Below are 20,062 nucleotides of genomic sequence, written 5' to 3'. Positions count from 1 at the left end.
ATAGTAGCACAACTCCAACTTCCAGATGTAGAATTTCGGCCTCTATTGCAAGCCTGAAATTTTCTGCCCTCTTGAAGTTGTTGTTGCCACATGTGTGAGCTTCTTTTAACCTCCCAGGACTTCCGTAGGCCTTTTCTTGTCTTTCTCTAACTTATTGAGCTTGAGGATGGCTTCTTGTGACCTTCGCTTGACCTTTTGGCCTTCTCTTCTTCAAGGTCGAACTTGTAGAGGAAAAACCCTAGATCTGCCGCAGAAACCCTAGCCTTCCTTCGCACTTGTGAGAGAGAAATTTCCCAAAACCACATCTTCTTCATCCTCTTCCTTCTTTGTTGCTTTCTTCCTCTTCTTCCTTCGCTTGAATGAGTGAGAAATGATTTTTTTTTTCTCCAAAGAGGTCGAGTTTCCTCCTTTATACAGGCTTCTTAAAGGTAGATGTGGCTCCTCAAATTGGGCCAACTTGCTAATTGTCAGACCAACTTGATCTTAGAGGGTATTTTGACACTTTTAAGGACAAAAATAATTTTCTTTACATGTTACTATGTGCCCGAAGAGGTCTTCAACTTATGACAATGACTATTTTGACTTCTTGACCTAGGACAAACCCTATAAGCAACCAATGGGTGCTTGACCTATAATATAAAATACCTTGAGCATGAAACCCATGCTCCAAAAATAATAATAATTTTCTTTCATTTTACAATTTACAAGAATCAAAAGTACATGCCATATTTATGAAGAATGAACCTATTTACACATTTTTCAATAGAAGTGACAAAAGGGAGTATGCAGTCAGACATTTGATCAAAGTAGAAAATCCCCAAATTCTCATACTCTGGGAGACCATGTTGGGGGAACAAGAAGCCTGCAACAAAAGTAGAAAACATGGAGAGGTAACAGTTCCTATGCCATTGGATCAAAGGTTGCATATGAAGGATTCTGTATTTTATGACGGTCAATAGTCTTCAATCTAATAAAGGAGGAAAAATCAAGCCATTCGTCAGTCATAAGCCTTATTTATATTCAATCCAAAAAATTATGCAATGTTCTCAATGTCTACATGCCAATAGCCTATCCAAATAAGGTTCGATGCTGGACTTCACTAATGAATGTCAATGAAATCCTTTCAAACACAAGATGCATCATTCGTGGTGACTTCAACACTACAATGCACCCATGGGAAAAGAAGGGAGGATATACATTCAAGGATCAGTTTTGGGAACACATGGAGGATTTTATTTTGGATTGGAATCTCATTGATATCAAGCTCTAAAACTAAAAGTATACTTGGAACAATAAAAGAATGGATTCGGGGCAAATTGCAACCAAATTGGACATATTCCTAGTAAGAAATGATTTGCTGGAGCATCAAATCACCATCCCTTCCTCGCATTTGGCATGGGATGGATCGGATCATAAACCCATCAAAATTTGGCTCAGGCTCTCAGAAGACTTGGCCCCCCACCCATTTAGATTTACTCCATCATGGATATCAAATCCAAAGTTCATGGAATGGGTGTCCAAGGTTTGGTCCACTTGGATTGAGGGCTCCCTAACTTTCATACGGGAAAGAAATATCAAAGCACTCAAGATAGATTTAAAAGATGTATAAAATGGTTGTTATTGATGTCAAATTTTGTTTAGATGAAAGTGAAATTTACATAGTTAAATAACATATTTTGAGACCTTTCCAATGATATATGACATGCCTTCTGGAAATATTGTTTTTGGATTTTTGATATACCATTTAGATACCCTATTTTAAATGAATTTTTACTTTGTTTACCTAGGATAATGGGAGCATAATATATCTGGTTGGAAAGCTTATTCTAAGGCCTTTCCAATGGTATATGACACTCCATCTAACTCCTCATAGTTGAGTAGAAATTATTTTTTGAATATTCATTATACAATTTTCCAGCTGGACAAGTTAGCCCTACCCTAGACCCAAAATGCACTATAAAAAGGCTTGAGAAGGAGCATTTCTAGCCACTCACTGAAGGGAATTGATTTTGTTCTAAGGCAACAAAGGAGTAGTTATGAGGTTCATACCTTATGAATTAAAGGGAAAAGAAGTGAAGTCAAGTTCTAGCCGAGTTGAGGGAACTTTTATGGGATATATTTGTTGTTCTACTTGGGCTATAAAAGGGTTTTTGGCACACTTTTTCAGGTCTTTGGTTTTATTTTTAAGGAGGTTTAATCCTAGTTTGGAAGAGGCTAAATTATGGTTTCATCTAGAGGCCAAGTTTCTACCCTATTGGAGACTCGATTTCAGCCCTACTGCGGGCCAAGTTTCTACCTTGTTGAAACCCGATTTCAACTCTATTGTGGGCCAAGTTTCAGCCTTATTGGACACTGATATTCAAACTTATTGGAGGCCAAGTTTCAGCCTTATTGGAGGCTGATATTCAAACTTATTGGAGGCCAAGTTTTAGCACTATTAGAATCCAAGTTTTAGGCCCGTTGAAGGCTAATTTATAGACCTATTGGAGGTGGAATTGTACTATTGGTTAGAGGCTGAGTTATAGACTTGTTGGAGGCCAAGTCCTTGTTGGAGGACAAGTTATAGACTAAGTTGGGTATAAGATGCCATGAGGGTAGACTTTGTGTGAAAATATTCCAAGCTAGACATCTCTTGAATAACTGTAAGTTGGTGCTTATTGAGGATTGGTGTCCTCATATGACAAGTTGGAGCTTGCAATTTTTGTAAGTTGGTGCTTACAAAGGATTGGTGTCCTCACAAGTGGCTACAATGATAGTTTTCAAGTGTTTTTTCTTCAAGTTTTGATTTTCAATTTCATTTCCATGTTCATACATTATGGATGATTGATTATGTGATGTGAATTCAATTTCAAGATTAACTAATTGAAAAATTGTTATAGTTAACAAAATATTGATTCACCACCCTCTCAGTATTTTGATTAATTGGTATCATAGTAGGCTTCTTCAAGAAAGTTCTAACAACTGGAATAAGATCTTGTAGGGTCCATGGCTAGTTGAGAATTCTTAACCGAAATTCGTTTGTTTGATGGAACAACTTTTTCCTTTTGAAAGATAAGAATGAAAACCCAATTGATGTTTGTTAGAGCTAAAGTTTCGCAGTCTGTTTTAGATTGATATAAGGTTCCATATTCTCTTCTAGCTGATCAAGATGGGAAAAAGGCTTATGTTTACAATGAAAAAGCTATGAAATCCATCTTAGATGGCTTGTTAGATTCTAAATTTGTTAAATTTATGCAATGTGAATCAACTAAAGAGATGCGGGACAAGCTTGTAAGAAACTATGAAGGAGATGAAAAAGTAAAGAAGGCAAAGCTTTAAACTTTATAAATATAGTTTGAAAGCCTCAAAACGAATGATGAAGGAGGTGTTTCTACTTATTTTATTCAAGTTGATGAAGTGGCTAATTCTCTCAGAGGACTTGGTGAAATGAGTAAAGGAACAATAGTTGTTCAAAAAATTTCGAGGTCTCTTCCTTTGTGTTTTGATGCCAAAGTATCTGTCATAGAAGAATTAAAGGATTTGGAGAATCTAAAAATGGAATAACTTCATGGAATTATCACTGCATATGAAATCAGGACGAGAATCTCATCACAAAAGGAAGCAACATTTAAAGTATCAAAGAAGTCAGGAAAATGCAAGATTGCTAAATACTCCAATGGTGAATTTGATACATAAATGACACAACTAGTCAGGAAACTAAATAAATGATCCAAATTCAAAGGTAAGTTACCTCTCATATATTTTAAATTTGGTAGAATAGGACACTTTGTTGTTGATTTCCCTTTTAGGGAAAATAGTGATGATGAATAAGAATGCAAAAAAGGGGTCTTCAAAGGAAAATCCTTGAAAAAGAAGAATCTTTATTCCAAAGAGGATATTGATTTTTATGAAGAAGAAGAATATGATTTCAATGATGATAAAAGAGAGATCCTATTTTTAGCCACCATTGAAGAATGCAACATAGAAAAATCAGAGGATCAAAGAGAAAAAACAGAAGAAGAGGGTGTTAAAGGCATGGTAGATCTTGAATCATAACTCATTACTATACTATAAGAGATTGATAACCTTAGGAACAAGAACAAAAGACTATCCCAGGAAAATACTAGTCGTCGTTATATGGGTGTGTTAAAATTGGCAACTAGGGCCAAACTCAATGTGGGTCATATTATTTATGGTAGCTGATATTTTTATTGGACCCCTCTCATTGAGAGGTGTAGGATTGCTCTAAAGATCATCCAATTCCGATAAGTATTTATGAAGTTATGAATTTATTTACGTTATGGACAAATTGTTAAGTCGGCCAACAACTTATGTAGGCTCAGAAGCCCAACAGTCATGTCTATTCAACCTCTATGTTTTAGTATAAATAGAAGAGGACTTCAAGTCATTTCTACCCACACTTGGATCTCTTCCTCTCTCTACTTGTCTTTGGGTTTTAGTACGAGGAGAGATCCTAAGGAAAAGCCGGAATTGCCAGAATAGCTGGAAAAGCTGGAAAAGCTGGAACTGCCGGAAAAGCCGAAAAATTCAGAACTGCCGGAAAAGCCAGAAAATCTGGAACTGCCGGAATAGCCAGAAAAGCCGGAAAAGATGGAATTGTTGGAAAATCCAGAAAAGTTGGAAAAGTCGGAACTGCTGGAAAAGCCAACACTGCCAAAAAAGCCGGAAAATCTAGAACTGCCGGAAAATCCGGAACTGCCGGAAAATCCGGAACTGTTGGAAAAGCCGGAAAAGTTGGAAAAGCCGGAAAGGCCAGAACTTCTGGAAAAGCCAGAAAAGCTAGAACTGCCGGAAAAGCCGGAAAAGCCAGAAATACCGGAAAAGCTGGAAAAGCCGGAAATGTCAGAAATGCCGGAACTGTCGGAACTGCCAGAAAAGCAAGAACTACCAGGAATTGCCGAAACAATGGAAGAATCTGTCTCCGGAGGAAGGCAACATGATGTATGAGATCATGGGCAGCATAATAAGCAGCATGATGATATGAGCATGGGCAGCATAATGATGCATGATGATATGAACATGGGCAACATAATGATGAATGAGATCATGAGCATGGGCAACTTGATGATGAATAAGACCATGGAAGATGCAACATGATGAATAGCATGAAGATGAGAGCAGCTCAGTCATCAAGGTTCAACACATGTGATAGTACAGCAAGGTGTCACACGGTAATGTGCAGCAAATAGCTAAGATGCAGCACTATGATAGGTGAACGAGTCACCTTAGAGAATCAGTTGAAGCAATATGTCTTCAACTGATCTCATGATGATATCAAAAGTCAAAGTGATTGACTTCTATTGCAAATGTACTATCTCTCTCACTTTCTTTGCTGAACTTTGAAGAACATAAAAGAAGAATTGATCAAGGGTTTCCCCACATTGTGGGGTTTGTCCCTGGCTAGCGCGACATCTCGTGTCCTCTTGTCTTGGCTTGTCTTTTGCGATTTATATTTATGTTCTATCTGCAATTTACTTGATGCTGATGTGATTGCTAATGTGGAAAAGAAATTGAAATAAATTGATCTAGCATAAAACATACCTAAAATTAACATGGTATCAGAGCTGAGGTGAAGACAATGCCCAAGCAAGAGTGAAAGAGCAATCACCAAAGACAATAGGGACAAGACCAAAGGATCAATGAGTTCCACATCTCTCTTCTAAGTTCGCTAAGGGTGAAGTGGAAGCAGAGAATATTATCAGAATGGCACAACGGAAGATCACTTCATTGGGAAGTTCAGATCTAACGGTGGAAGGAAAGGCAGATGCCTTGGTTGCAACAAGTTCGGCCATCATGCAAAGGAGTGTCCGAATAGCAGAGACACATCTCTTGATGAAGATAACGATCATTCCAGGGACATCTTCAATGATCAGAGGAATGATAAGTAATGCAGGTCATCAAGGAAATGGTTGACTCTTCAAAGAAAGCAAGGAACTCCAGAATGTCTTTTATGTACCTGATTGCAAGAAGAACCTGGTGTCCATCTCGGAAATGGAAGTTTAGGGTTTCAGGGTGGCACTCATCGATGGAAAGGTATGTGTTTGAAAATAGTTTTTTCAAAGATGTTTTAGAGTTCAGGGTTGTATCAAGTCCACTGGGGACCATGTCCATTGACTCAGCACCGGAGGTCTGTGAGTCAGATGGTGACTGGGATGCCTGAATTCAAACAAAGCAAGAAGGTACATGTCTGAGATGTGCCGAAGGAAAATATTATAAGGGGACCATTCCCCTCATGTAGCAGGTCCATAGGTTTGGAACAACCCACAGAGTTTGAGATTCATGAACGGGAATCTCATGTATACAGGTGGAAGAAAGCCCTCTATGGCTTGAAGCAAAACACCCCGGGCGTAGTATGAGAGGATTGATAGCTGTTTGATGAAGCTGAGATTCACTAGGAGTGAAACCAATCCAAACCATTACCCGAAGCTTGTGGATGATAGACCTCTCATACCGGCACCTCATAAGGATGACCTATTTTTGACAGGTGCAGACCCTCTCATTTGCAAAAGTAAGAGGGAGTTGGATTCCGAATGTGGAACGATAAACTACAAGCCTATGACTACCTCGAGGATATTAACTCTCAGAAGTTATATGGTAGTAATGTCGAACCAGATTTGGGAAATGCCTCTGAGTTTCATAAACTCAATCATGTTGATGTTCTTGGTGAACTTCCATCCGGACATATGTTTTGTAGTTAGCATGGTGAGATCATATTTGGTTGAGCCTCATTGGATTGGTGCCAAGAATCCTCTGAGATATCTTCGGGGCACAATCTCTCATGGATTGAGATACATTGCCGAAAATATGAAAACTGCATGATTATTCGAATGCTAATTGGGCAGGCAGTGTGGAGGATCACTAGAGCACTTCTCAGTGTTGGTTCTCTTTGGATTCTGCTTCGATATCATGGATGAGTAGGAAGCAGAAATCGATTGTTATAAGTACCACCAAGACCGGATACATATCTATGAGTATGACCTCGTATGAAGTTACCTGGTTGTGGAAACTCTTAAGTGAGTACACATGATGAATACCACTGTGATTCTATGTGACAACCAGAGGTGGGATTCAAATATTGAGGAATCCTGTATTCAATGATTGCTCCTATAGATATACATCAGATATTGCCTTATCTGGGATATGGTAAGTCGATGAGCAAGGAGGCTCCATCGCACTGAGATGATGTACAGGTCGCTACACTTTGTCAGAGCCCCGGGGAAAGATCAAATTTGTGATTTTCCCGAACGACTTGGAGTCGTCGAGAGACCCTTGTAAAAGGGTCCTGCATGTTGCATACATTGAGCTCTGGGAGCTTGCGGTTCTTACTAGAGCAACATACGACCACAGGGTGACTCACCCTCCCCTGGTGGTGCACACTGGGACAGGATGATTCACTCTCCTATGGACAAGATGATTCGCTCTCTTGTGGGACAAGATGATTCGCTCTCTTGTGGGACAAGATGATTCGCTCTCTTGTAGGATAGGATTATTCACTCTCCTATGGACAGGATGATTCGCTCTCCTGTGAACAAGATGATTCACTCTCTTGTGGGACAAGATGATTCACTCTCTTGTGGGACAGGATGATTCACTCTCCTGTGTAGTAGGATGATTAATTCTCTTGTGAGGTCTGGATGATGTGTTCTCCATGACGATTGTGTAGCAGGATGATTAATTCTCCTGTGAGGTATGGATGATGTTTTCTCCATGACGATTGTGTAGCAAGATGATTAGTTCTCCTGTGAGGTCTGGATGATGTGTTCTCCATGACGATTGTGTAGCATGATGATTAGTTCTCCTGTGAGGCCTGGATGATGTGTTCTCCATGGAGATTGTGTAGCAAGATGATTAGTTCTCCTATGAGGACATGATTGATTAAGTTCTCCTGTCGAGGCATCCTACCCATGTAGTCTGGGACTCATGGGAAGTACCTCTCATCTGATCAATGAGCAGGGAAATGAGGATAGGGACCATAGTAGTACCGATGGACGCATCGCTGTATCTATCGTACTCCCTATGCTAGGATGATCTTCATTGATTTGGGATCAATGATACTGGTCTGGGACCAGTGGTAGGAGTTGTACCCACTATGACACTGACTTCGGGTTGGTTGAGGATTGGTCTGGGACCAGTGGTACATACTCTGAGACTGACTTTGAGTCAGTAGAGTACTGGTCTGGGACCAGTGGTAGGAGTTGTACCTACTATGACACTGACTTTGGGTCGGTTGAGGACTGGTCTGGGACCAGTGGTACACACTCTGAGACTGACTTCAGGTCAATGGAGAATGGTATGACACATTCTCGATCAATTCTTCTTCTTCATGGTTCAACAGAGCTAAGTTGAGCTGAGGAGAGCAAAGCAGAGCTGAGCCAACAGAGATGAGAAGAGTTGAGCAGAGCCAACAGAGCTGAGCAAAGCTAGCAGAGCTGAGCAGAGCAGTGCAAGGCACTTATGGCAGAGATAGTACAGTTGGACATATGGATCAGTGGATGGAGTTCTCCCTAGTTGAGAGGGAGTGTTAAAATTGAAAACTAGGGCCAAACTCCATGTGGGTCATATTATTTATGGTAGCTAATATTTTTATTGGATCCCTCTCATTGAGAGGTGTAGGATTCATCTCAAGATCATCCGATTCCGATAAGTATTTATGAAGTTATGAATTTATTTATGTTATGGACAAATTGTTAAGTCGGCCAGCAACTTATGTAGGCTCAGAAGCCCAACAATCATGTCTATTCAACCTCTATGTTTTAGTATAAATAGAAGAGGACTTCAAGTCATTTCTACACACACTTGTATCTCTTCCTCTCTCTACTTGTCTTTGGGTTTTAGTAGGAGGAGAGATCCTAAGGAAAAGACGAAAAATTTGGAACTGCCGGAAAAGTCGGAAAAGTTGGAACTGCTGGAAAAGCCGGAAAAGTCAGAAAATCCTGAACTACCGGAATAGCCGGAAAAGCTGGAACTGCCAGAAAAGCCGGAAAAGCCAAAACTGCCGAAAAGGTCAAAATAGCTGGAAAAGCCGGAAAAGCTGGAACTGCCAGAAAAGCCAGAAAAGCTGGAAAAGCAGGAACTGCTGGAAAAGATGGAAAAGCCGGAACTTTTGGAAAAGTCGGAAAAGCCAGAAATACTGGAAAAGCCGGAAATGCCGGAATGTTGGAACTGTCGGAATTGCTAGAAAAGCCGGAACTGCCAGAAAAGCTGAAACTACCGGGAACTGCCGAAACAGCCAGAGCATCTGTCTCTGAAGGAAGGCAACATGATGTATGAGATCATGGGCAGCATAATAAGCAGCATGACGATATGAGCATGGGCAGCATAATGATGCATGATGATATGAGCATGGGTAGCATAATGATGAATGAGATCATGAGCATGGGCAGCTTGATGATGAATAAGACCATGGAAGATGCAGCATGAAGATGAGAGCAGCGCAGTCATCAAGGTTCAACACATGTGACAATACAGCAAGGTGTCACACGGTAATGTGCAACAAATAGACTAGATGCAACACTATGATAGGTGAACGAGTCATCTTAGAGAATCAGTTGAAGCAATATGTCTTCAACTGATCTCATGACGATATCAAAAGTCAAAGTGATTGACTTCTATTGTAAATGTACTATCTCTCTCACTTTCTCTGTTGAACTTTGAAGAACATAAAAGAAGAATTGATCAAGGGTTTCCCCACATTGTGGGGTTTGTCCCTGGCTAGTGCCACATCTTGTGTCCTCTTGTCTTCGTTTGTCTTCTGCGATTTATATTTATGTTCTATCTGCAGTTTACTTTATGCTGATGTGATTGCTAATGTGGAAAAGAAATTGAAATAAATTGCTCAAGCATAGAACATACCTAAAATTAACAGGGTGAGACTTCATACAAATAAGATACAAATCCAAAGTCACCAAGAAAGGAATTCGAAGAAAAGCATAAAATCTCCAATCTCCACTAGAGTAATGACAAAAGTCGGGAGGAGTCTGGAAACATTGCTACACCAAAAGGTTACGCTGATGCCGTCAAAAAGTCGATTCATAATGTAGGAAACAATATGATGAGGGACAAGGACCAACATTCTTCTAAAAAATAGATCCTAGAAGAATTGTTCCATTAAGGCAATCATACATAGGCAAGTATCAAACTATTTTTCTTGGTAACTGTTTTTTATGCAAAAAAATTGGAAATCAAGAAAGAGAGTGTAAGGCTTATAATATTTATGAAAGAGGTTCTTATCAAATTTTTAGGAATAAGCTTGTAGAAAACAAAATCATAGACATTGATGCCTTCAATAACTGAAATTATAATTCATTTTCTCCATTGTCCAAATATAGCATAGAGTGTTATAGGTGCAACAATTTTGGCTATATATGATGAGACTGTCCTACAAAATCAAGAGAAGGGTTTTGGAAGAAAAACAAGAAGAACCACCAACAAAAAAATGAGGACTAGTTATGTATGCTCAAAAAATCAAAGTTAGTGGTAAGTTGATAGTGGGTGATCTAGACACATGACCAAATATCAAAAGAGAATTATTACTCTAATAGAAGAAAAATGAAGAAATGCAAGTTTTAGAGAAAACAGATCTACAAAAATCGTTGGAAGAGGTACCATAAGCCTTGAAAAAGGTAGGGCTAAATCACAAAATGTTTAGTAGGTTGAAGGACTCAAGAATAATCTTTTAAGTGTTATCCATATGTGTGATCAAGGTTATGTTCTCACTCTTTGTGCTAAATATTGTGAAATAAGGAAGACTAATTCAGGAAGATTAGGGAGAAGAGCGGTAAGAACTCTAGGCAATGTATATATTCTTGATGAATTTTAAGGAGAAAAATTTTACGTTGGAAAAACAAATTAGAGTTGGTTATGGCATAAAAGGATAGGATAGTTTAGCTTTAACAATTTGGTAAGAATCATCAAAACATAAGTAGTGAGAGATATGCCCAAAATATTGAAACCAACAAGCGTCATCTGTGAATCTTGCCAACATGGGAAACAAACAAGAGTGAGCTTCAAATCAAGGGAGTGCTCGACATTAGGACCATTAGAGCTTGTTCACATCGATCTATGAAGACCAACAAGAGCACTAACCCTATAAGGTGAAAGGTACTTTATGTTGTTTATTGATGATTTTACTATGATGGTATGATTTTATTGATGATGATTTCTTAAAGCAAAATGAAAAGCACTAGATACTTTCAATTCATTTAAGGCCTTAGTAAAAAATGAAAGTGATCTTAGAATCAAATATTTAAGATCAGACATAGGAGGTGAATTTACCTCAAATTACTTTAATGGATTTTGTGAGAAATGTGGTATCAAAAGATGACTTTCAATCACAAAAACCCCAAAATAAAATGGAGTCGTAGAAAGAAATATCAAATCAGTGCAAGAAACAATGAGAATGATGTTGCAAGAAGCTAAATTACCAGATAGGTTTTGGAAAGAAGCATCTGTTGCAACAATTTACGTCATGAACTTAACACAACTTGAGTTAACAATGATAAGACACCAGATGAGCTATGGAAAATTATACCAACTTCAGTTAAGAATTTCAAAATTTTTGGAAGCAAATGTTACATGAAGATAAATAATGATAAATTATGCAAGTTTGATTCAAGAGTAGACGAGGGAATCTTCCTTGGATACAGTTGTGGCAAGACAACAAGCCCCTATTTTGTATATAGTTCCTAATAAAATGGGGACACTTCTAAATTTCCTCACTTTGGTTTTAAGTTATTTCCTTCTTCTTCTTTTTTTCAATTTAATTTAATTTTATGTATATAAATCTTTATCTTAGTTGTATGCCTCATGTATATCATTCCCCCCCTTTGTATAAAAAACCATTGTCAAACCCCACCTTTTCTTGGAACCTTATAAAAACCCAAAATTCTATAAGTCTTGGATGTGTTGTTTCATAACGTAAACTTTTCCATTCCCTGGGATGTAAATTAGGTGTCCTTTATCTATAGTGATTGAACATTAAAAACTCCCCTTGCAAACTCCCTGCGACACGACAAGAAAATCATGTTGAAAATGTAGTAAGGAATGACTTTTTTGACTTATGCCTTAGTCAAAGATGCCAATTCGAATTCAACCTCATAGATGCTTGAGTTAGCTTTTATTTTACATGTGTGACGTGGCCTATCACCGAGTTATTGTCAGTTAATTCAAGGTAAATGGATTTCAATGAGTTGTGGACTAGTTGATGGCTAAATTAACTATCTAGTGGAGTTAACTCTAGTGTCTGTCAGTTAACTGATCTCTAGTTCTAGAATAGAAATAGATTTGAGTTTAGTTGAGTAGTTGAATTTCTATTAACTCAACTTACTCTCAATTAATTGTTTTAGCTGCTAAATTTATCCCTAGTAGGTCATGCAATTTGAATTACCTATTGAGATTGGATGAAGGCACAATTGTATTTATTTTTATTGCACAAAGGTTTTTATATAGAGGCTTGAGGATCAAAGGAGAGCTACTTCTCTTGGGAATTGCACAAGGAAATAGGATAAATTCCTATTTTTTAGGGGCATATTTATGGAAGGAAATATGAGGTCTTAGCAGGCCTTACTTGCCTAAGTGTTAGGAAAGCCTTAAGAGAGAGTTGATCAATATTGCACGGAGCTTCATGCTTGAAATAGATTCTATGTAATAGATCATATTTCTTAATTGATTTATACAAGAAGGAGGGGTTTTTACCAGTTGGGTTCCCTAGATAAATTATTGTGTCCTATGTGTGATCGTGTTTCTATTCATTGTTTTCTTTCCATAACTTTTTGGTAGAGAAATCTTGTCTTTTGCAGATCAGTCTGCTCTCATTAGCAGTTGCAAGGTTTCAAGGCTTTTCTACATGGTATCTGTTACAGGTCTATTTGGGCACATCACTCCCATCATTCAGATCAGTACTTTTAGGGCTTATAAAACCCTAATTCAGTTGCTACATGCCCTAAGAAAGTCATCACATTGAATGCCATCATTCCTGAGAGTTTCCTGACTTGAAGACATCCTGAAATGACTCCTTGAGAGACCAGCGCAACCTTGGTCAGGAGTAAATGCACTGCAGAGCACTTAGGCCAAAACAAACCTACTCTACAAAGAACCTAGGCCCACTTTGACCTGCACTGGACAAGATTGAGCGAAATCTTCATAGGGTTCTAGGAATATTCCTACATTCTAGACCATTCTAGAAGATTCCCACCTCTTATCCTCTCTTATGAGCTCGAAATCGGATAGGGTATGAGGGTATGAATCAAATAACCTCCTACCCTCTCATCCCTTCCTCCATCGAAACTAACTCCCAAATTGGAAAGCCATTCAATGCCCAATTTATGACAAAACCACTTCCATTTCCCTATAAATTGAGCACTCATCATAGTGATCAGGGGTTGGACTTTGAGAATTTGTAAGGAGATATTGTTGGTGTGAGGTTTGAGATTGTAAGCAAGTATTGTTATGCTGCCGGAGTGTTGTGCTTTTGATGTGATGAAGGATGGAACTCAAGCTGGATGAGTGACATGGGATCAGACTTCTTTGGTTGTAACTCTTCCTTCTACTTAATAAAGCTGTTTACACCTTTTCCCATATTCTTGTCTTTATGTATGATGATTATATGTGTAAATGCTTTCGATTCCATTTGCTTATAGTAGATAGATCTCTTGCTTTGATTGGTTTTTGTCCTCTGTTTATGATTATAGGTACTTATCGAGCAAATTCAATTCGAGAAGGAGTGACGCGAGCTATTCAAAGGAGACAAAGGGAAGTGAAAGATAATAAGTAGGTCCCTTGTCTTATTTGTCTTCTATAGGGAAAGTTTAAACTCTTTAAATATGTTATTCTAGGTGTAGCTACCCACCTAGGGAAATTGTGTTTATCCGTAGATGAAAAATTCCACATAACAAATTGGTGACTCCGCTGGGGAACAACCATCGTTCCAGGTAGTTTATCCTCATCCTAGTAGACCTTAGTAGACTTTACTTTCTTTCATTGGTCTTATTTCAGTCTTTTTGAAGTGTTTTTGGTCAAAAAATTGAGGTTAGATGTCTTTTGAATGGCCTCTCTGGAACCAACGCAGGCTTGGTCAGGATACAGAGCGTTGCAGAGCACCCTTGGCTTGAGGACAATGCTCTGAAGTGCACTATCTCCCATTTAGGGCTGCGCTGATCCTCCTTAGGTAAAAAATCCCACCTTTGACTTGATTTTTTCCAAATTTCCTTCTGTTTTTGCTTGCTGAAAGATCAATGATTATCGTGTCTCTGAAATCAATTTGTATTGCTCTTCCTTGCCCTACTTTGGCATTGATTGTTTAGTGTTTCTTAAATGATTTCTTTATCACTATCAATTATTTGTCAAAGTTAGATTATAGTCGATTAATCTTTACTCAAAAGAAAGTGTCGTAAAAGTCTTCATTTCTTTCAAAAAGGAAATGTTGTAAAGTCTTCATTTCTTTCGAAAAGGAACTGTCATAAAGTCTTCGTTCTTGCAAAAAGATTGATTGATTGTATGTGCATTAGTTTCCTTTTGTTCATCTCAAAATTAAGGGAATTGAAAAGGAAAACTTGCATTGTGCATTGAAAAAGTTTGAGTGTGCTTGTAGCAATAGTTTAGGGAAATTGCATTAGATGTGCTGTTTGTTCTTTGATTAAAAGAATATGATTGCTCTATCCCTTTAGCTAAGGTTTTCATTGTTCAAATTGAATGAAAAGAATGTTTATCATATTAGTTGCATTATAGGAATTTCAAAAACATCATGTGGTGAACCTTGAAAGGTAAATTCTTAATCAAGATCAACTTAAAATTAATCTCAATTAACCTAATGGAGTATTGTCGCCTAATGAAAAACATTTAGAGGTTCTAGGCTAGAGACGTGTTCCGGTGTCGTAAAACATAACAATTGTCGCTAAATTCTCTGCGATACATTTCGAGTGTGATACCTCATTCCACGTACGTAAGTATATTGTAGCTCGTCCACGTACCTTCGAGTATATAGGGCGGTGTTATAGTACGAAAAGTATAAAGGAATGGTCTCACTGTGCGGTTTCGCATTAGACAGTGCTAACACGGATTGGGCCTCCACGTACTTTCAGGTATATATGGGAGGAATACATTAGGTTGCTATCCATCCTTAGGTAACCAAGTCGGCCGCCTTGTACATTGTGATACACCAAACACAACATTTAGGGAGATTGCCTGCATGTATGTTAAGTTCTTGGTTTACTGAGGCAATATATTGCAGTTCACAGTTGCTTGGTAATCCTTTTGCCTAGATTATCCATCGTTTTTTTTTTTATTAAAATAAATTAATTTACTGTAGATAACATCCTCCATGTCACTCCTTAGTTGATCTTAGGTTGAAATATATGGCAACAACTCTGGAGTCCACCGATTAAGGAATTCCTTTTGATGGGAATCCTAGTCCTTTTCCTCCTTTCATAAATATTGATGCTCCTTATATGGCTACATTGTCCCTTCCAGGAGTTACCGTTGGATGGATAGTATGGTTGTTCTCAACCTCCTTGGCCCCGCAAATGAATATTCCTACAACTGGACAAAATCAACCTCCAGTTGATCCTAAAGTTGACCCTTTGCCTTCTTCGTCGGTTGTTTCTTCCTCCCCTTCTTCCTCTTCGCCTGGTGAAAGTATTGGCACTAGTAACTAGGTGGCTAAGAAGAAGAAGAAATGGAAGAAGAAGAAGAAGAAGAAGAAGACGAAGCAAATTCAGCAGGGGGCAACCAAGAAACCATTGCTTCGAATGTAACTTCTGATGAGAAACCGTCCGATAAGCCTCACAAACTTCAATATCCTTGCAAACTTTGTATGGGAGACCATCTTCTTTGAAATTGTTCTAGTATTCCTCAGATCTTAGAAGAATGGTATTCTTGTTCACATCATCTTGTGTCATCAACTTCTGGAGATCATGCTGGTGACACACCATCAACTAGTGGTAGTAAAGTTCATGGAAAGAAGGGTAAAGTTAAGTTTCCCTGTAGGTTATGTGAAGGGAATCACCCCATTCACCTTTGTCCCTATCTGGATGAAGCCAAAAAAGTGTTGGATAACCGTCCTGCTTCTCCGCAACAACTTCCATCTAGTTACAGGAGACTCTCCCTTAATCCTTCACTAATTGATGAAGTGACTGACCCAAATCAACTGTCAGTCAAACCCACTCTCTCTGAATGTGAATCCCATGAGTCTATACTTGACCAATCACAGGTCGAGGAAACAGTTGACCCGATTTCACCTTCAGTTAATCATACCTTTCCCGTAGAGAGTGAGTATGATACCACTCAGGTTCTTTTTGTTTCTTCAGATTCCAATGAGCTTGGAGGCAACCCTCCTGTTCCATCAAGACAGGAGGAAAATCCTCTCGTTCTCGTAACTCAAGGGGGTAATTCTCCCGTTCTTATGGTACCCCCTCCAAGTAGTCTGGTCACTTCCTTTGATTGGAATCGACTAGCAGGATGTCGTCTTCCTTCTTATGTGCCTTTCCAGATCATAATACAGGTTTGTAATATGATTGTACCAGGCACTATTATAGATGAAGGTGCATTTGTGAGTATCATTTCCTCCACTGCTTAGCAAGCGCTCGGTTCGTTGCCGCTTGTGCCTGTTAGCCATAATCTGTTGGATTTTAACAGAGGAACCAGTCAACCATTAGGGATCCTTCCTCAGTTGCCTATTACTTTGGGAGGAATTTTTTTTATTTTTTATTTTATTTTATTTTTTATCTCAATGTGATGGTAGTCCCAGGCCCTTTAGATTAAAATTTACTTCTTGGGTGCGACTATGTTTATGACATGGGAGCTATTGTTTCAACACTCTTTCGAGTGATGTGTTTCCCGCATGAAGGCAGAATTGTCACCATTGACCAGCTTTCATTTCCCGGTCCAAATATGGCTTCCAGTCAACCATATTCCCTAAATGTTCCTTTTGTCCCAATGGTATCTTCCCCACCACGGGTCAATTATGTGGCAACCCGTTCCATGCCTACATCAACTGACGATCAATTCTGTGATGTTGTACATTATGTACTAGGGGCATTGGAACTAGATCTCTCAAATGAATTCCTTGCTACGTATCCCTTCCAGAGCGTTGTTCTCCCATCCGATGAGAACCTCTTAGAAGTCATGACCTCTTATGGGTTATGATCAAGGAATCATGAGCATAGTTCCTTGTCTTGTGTCAAGCTCATTAAAAAATGAAACAAAGGGTATGAAGAGAGTTCCTTGTCTTGTGTCAAGCTCGTTAAAAAATGAAACAAGGAATATGAGGATAGTTCTTTTACTGTGTCAACCTCATTAAAAAATGAAATAGGTCCCTGAGCAGAGTTCCTTGTCTTGTGTCAAGCTCATGAAAAAAAGAAACAAGGTACCCTGGAGAAAAGTTCCAATTTGAGTCTTTGATTAGATTTCATAAAATCCCAGTCGAGTCTTTCACTTGATATCGTAAATAAACCTTCATTCCATCCACCTAATAGCCACAAGTAGTCTACTTAGGTGAATGTAATGAAGCTTGGGGGGCATGCACCTAGAATCGAGTCATCATGCTAGGGGCATGCAAACCAATCTCAAGCATAGTTTTTCGTTTCAAGCTTGTGTAAACATGAAACTGAATCCAAGCATAGTTCCCTATGGTTCAAGCTTATGTAAAAATGAACTCATCTCCATTGTCATTATCTGCTTGGTCGATTATACACTTTCACTTGGTTGTTTTACCCTTTTTAGGAACAGTTGCAATGAGTGGTCTTATTAGCTAGCCTCTTCACATAAATCAACATGTTTTGAGAAGTTCCAAGATCACCAGAACTAGTTGCTATCCTAGACACCACTCATTCCTCAAAGCGGAGTCCTCTTTAAGCTCTTTTCAGACTCTCGAAATATGAAAATATTGCCGAGCGCTTGTCCTTTTCAGCTCGTTAACGGATTGGAAATGACATCTACTCAGTATAAGTTTAACCCTTTTCTGGATTGAGATAGATTACTTACAAAAAAGGAATACATTGATTGAACATGGTCAGTAGGTTCTCTCTCGTATTATTTTACACTTTTTCGGACTTGAGAGACAAATTTACAAATAAGAACTTGTGGAGTTTTCTTTTTGTCCCCTTTCAAACTCTCTAAACATGAAAAGGACTGAGTTATCATTGTCGTTAAACTCGTTAAAACATCAAATAGCGACAAACTTGTCCATCATGACAAGACCGAGTTTCACCTTCGCTAGACTCATTAAAACATCACATAGCGATGGATTCACCCGAAGGGTGGAATTATACAACGAGCATCTGTTATCCTCCTCAAGCTTGATAAAAAATAAAGAGGTACTTGTCAGCAATGATTGGGGAAAATGGGAAAAGGGGTAAACCAGTTTATGGCAGCAAGTTGCTCTTGAACATGACACTTTCACTTCATCTCTGTGACTACTTGGGTTGGGTTATCTGCTTGATGGTTATCATACCATCCATTACTTTGGTTTTGGGTCAATGTTGCCAATTCATTCAATGTCGCCAACATGTTCAAGGGAAGTCACTCATTTAAATTCATCCTTTGCAATACTCATAAACCTTCATTTTCATGACCGCCATTCCTGAACCTTGTGTCGTTAGTCACATTCCGTCTCCAAAAATCATTACACTCATTTCGTGTCGTTGATGTGGGATATAGCAAGACCCTCCTGCGAGAAGTTGCTTCTTGTCAACATCAACACATTATCCAAGAAGTTGACTTAGAAACACCCTTCCAGTACCTTGAGGCTTGCATACATCAATGGAAAGTTTCTCTCTTCCGGTGATAGGTTGACATCATTGGCCTCCGACCGAAAGACTTTATATGGTGTTTGACATCAAAACATCTATTCACACCATGTAGAATGTACTGCAGTACCTTGAGGATCATTATCATTATCAGTGATCTCTCTCGCGTTTGCTAACGACTTACATCATTGGCTGGTAAACAGACGGTGTCTTCCCATGTTCAACTTTAGATCACATATTCACATGGTTAAACTTAGACTTGAGCAAATTATTGGACGAGATAGAAAACCTTGGATCTAGTTTCATCCATCCGGGCTACAATTTCAGGAAAGTACTAAATCATCTGTACGATGGCTTTACACTGATGGTCATCCCATCACGGGTCTATATATGTAGACAACTATCTATGTACATGTAATGAAAGTTTATATATGCTGAGCATGGATATGCCTTCCCTCATCAACTCATGAAAAATCCAAAATATCATGATATTATGTATTGTAATTGATGCAGGTTACCATCCGCTTCAAAACCTCCTCATCACATCGAAAAACATATCACTCGACATTATCATTTTCGACTTCATGCTTTAGGGGGTAACTATTACAAGTCTATTTGGGCACATCACTCCCATCATTCAGATCAATACTTTTAGGGCTCATCAAACCCTAATTCAATTGCTACATGCCCTAAGAAAGTCATCACATTGAATGCCATCATTCCTAAGAGTTTCGTGACCTAAAGACATCCTGAAATGACTCCTTGAGGGACCAGTGTAGCCTTGGTCAGGGGTAAATGCGATGCAGAGAACTTAGGCCCATACAAGCCTGCTCTGTAGAGCACCTAGGTCCATACAAGCCTTCTCTGTAGAGCACCTAGGGCCACTTTGACCTGCGCTGGGCGAGATTGAGCGAAATCTTCATAGGGTTCTGGGAATATTCCTACATTCTAGACCATTCTAGAAGATTCCCACCTCTTATCCTCTCCTATGAGCTCAAAATTGGATAGGGAATGAATCAAATAACCTCCTATCCTCTCATCCCTTCCTCCATGGAAACTAACTCCCAAATTGGAAAGCCATTCAATGCCCAATTTATGACAAAACCACCTCCATTTCCTTATAAATTGAGCACTCATCATAGTGATAGAGGCTGGAGTTTGAGAATTTGTAAGGAGATACTGTTGGTGTGAGTTTGATATTGTAAGCAAGTATTGTTATGCTGCCAGAGTGTTGTGCTTTTAATGTGATGAAGGATGGAACTCAAGCTGGATGAGTGACATGGGATCGAACTTCTTTGGTTGTAACTCTTCCTTCTACTTAA

Source organism: Pinus tabuliformis, chromosome 3_1 (assembly GCF_031772625.1).
Source record: "Pinus tabuliformis cultivar Carrire ecotype Pingquan chromosome 3_1, CPIR1, whole genome shotgun sequence".
Taxonomy (NCBI): domain Eukaryota; kingdom Viridiplantae; phylum Streptophyta; class Pinopsida; order Pinales; family Pinaceae; genus Pinus; species Pinus tabuliformis.
The sequence above is the reverse complement of the archived record's forward strand: the minus strand, read 5'-3'. Positions refer to the sequence as shown.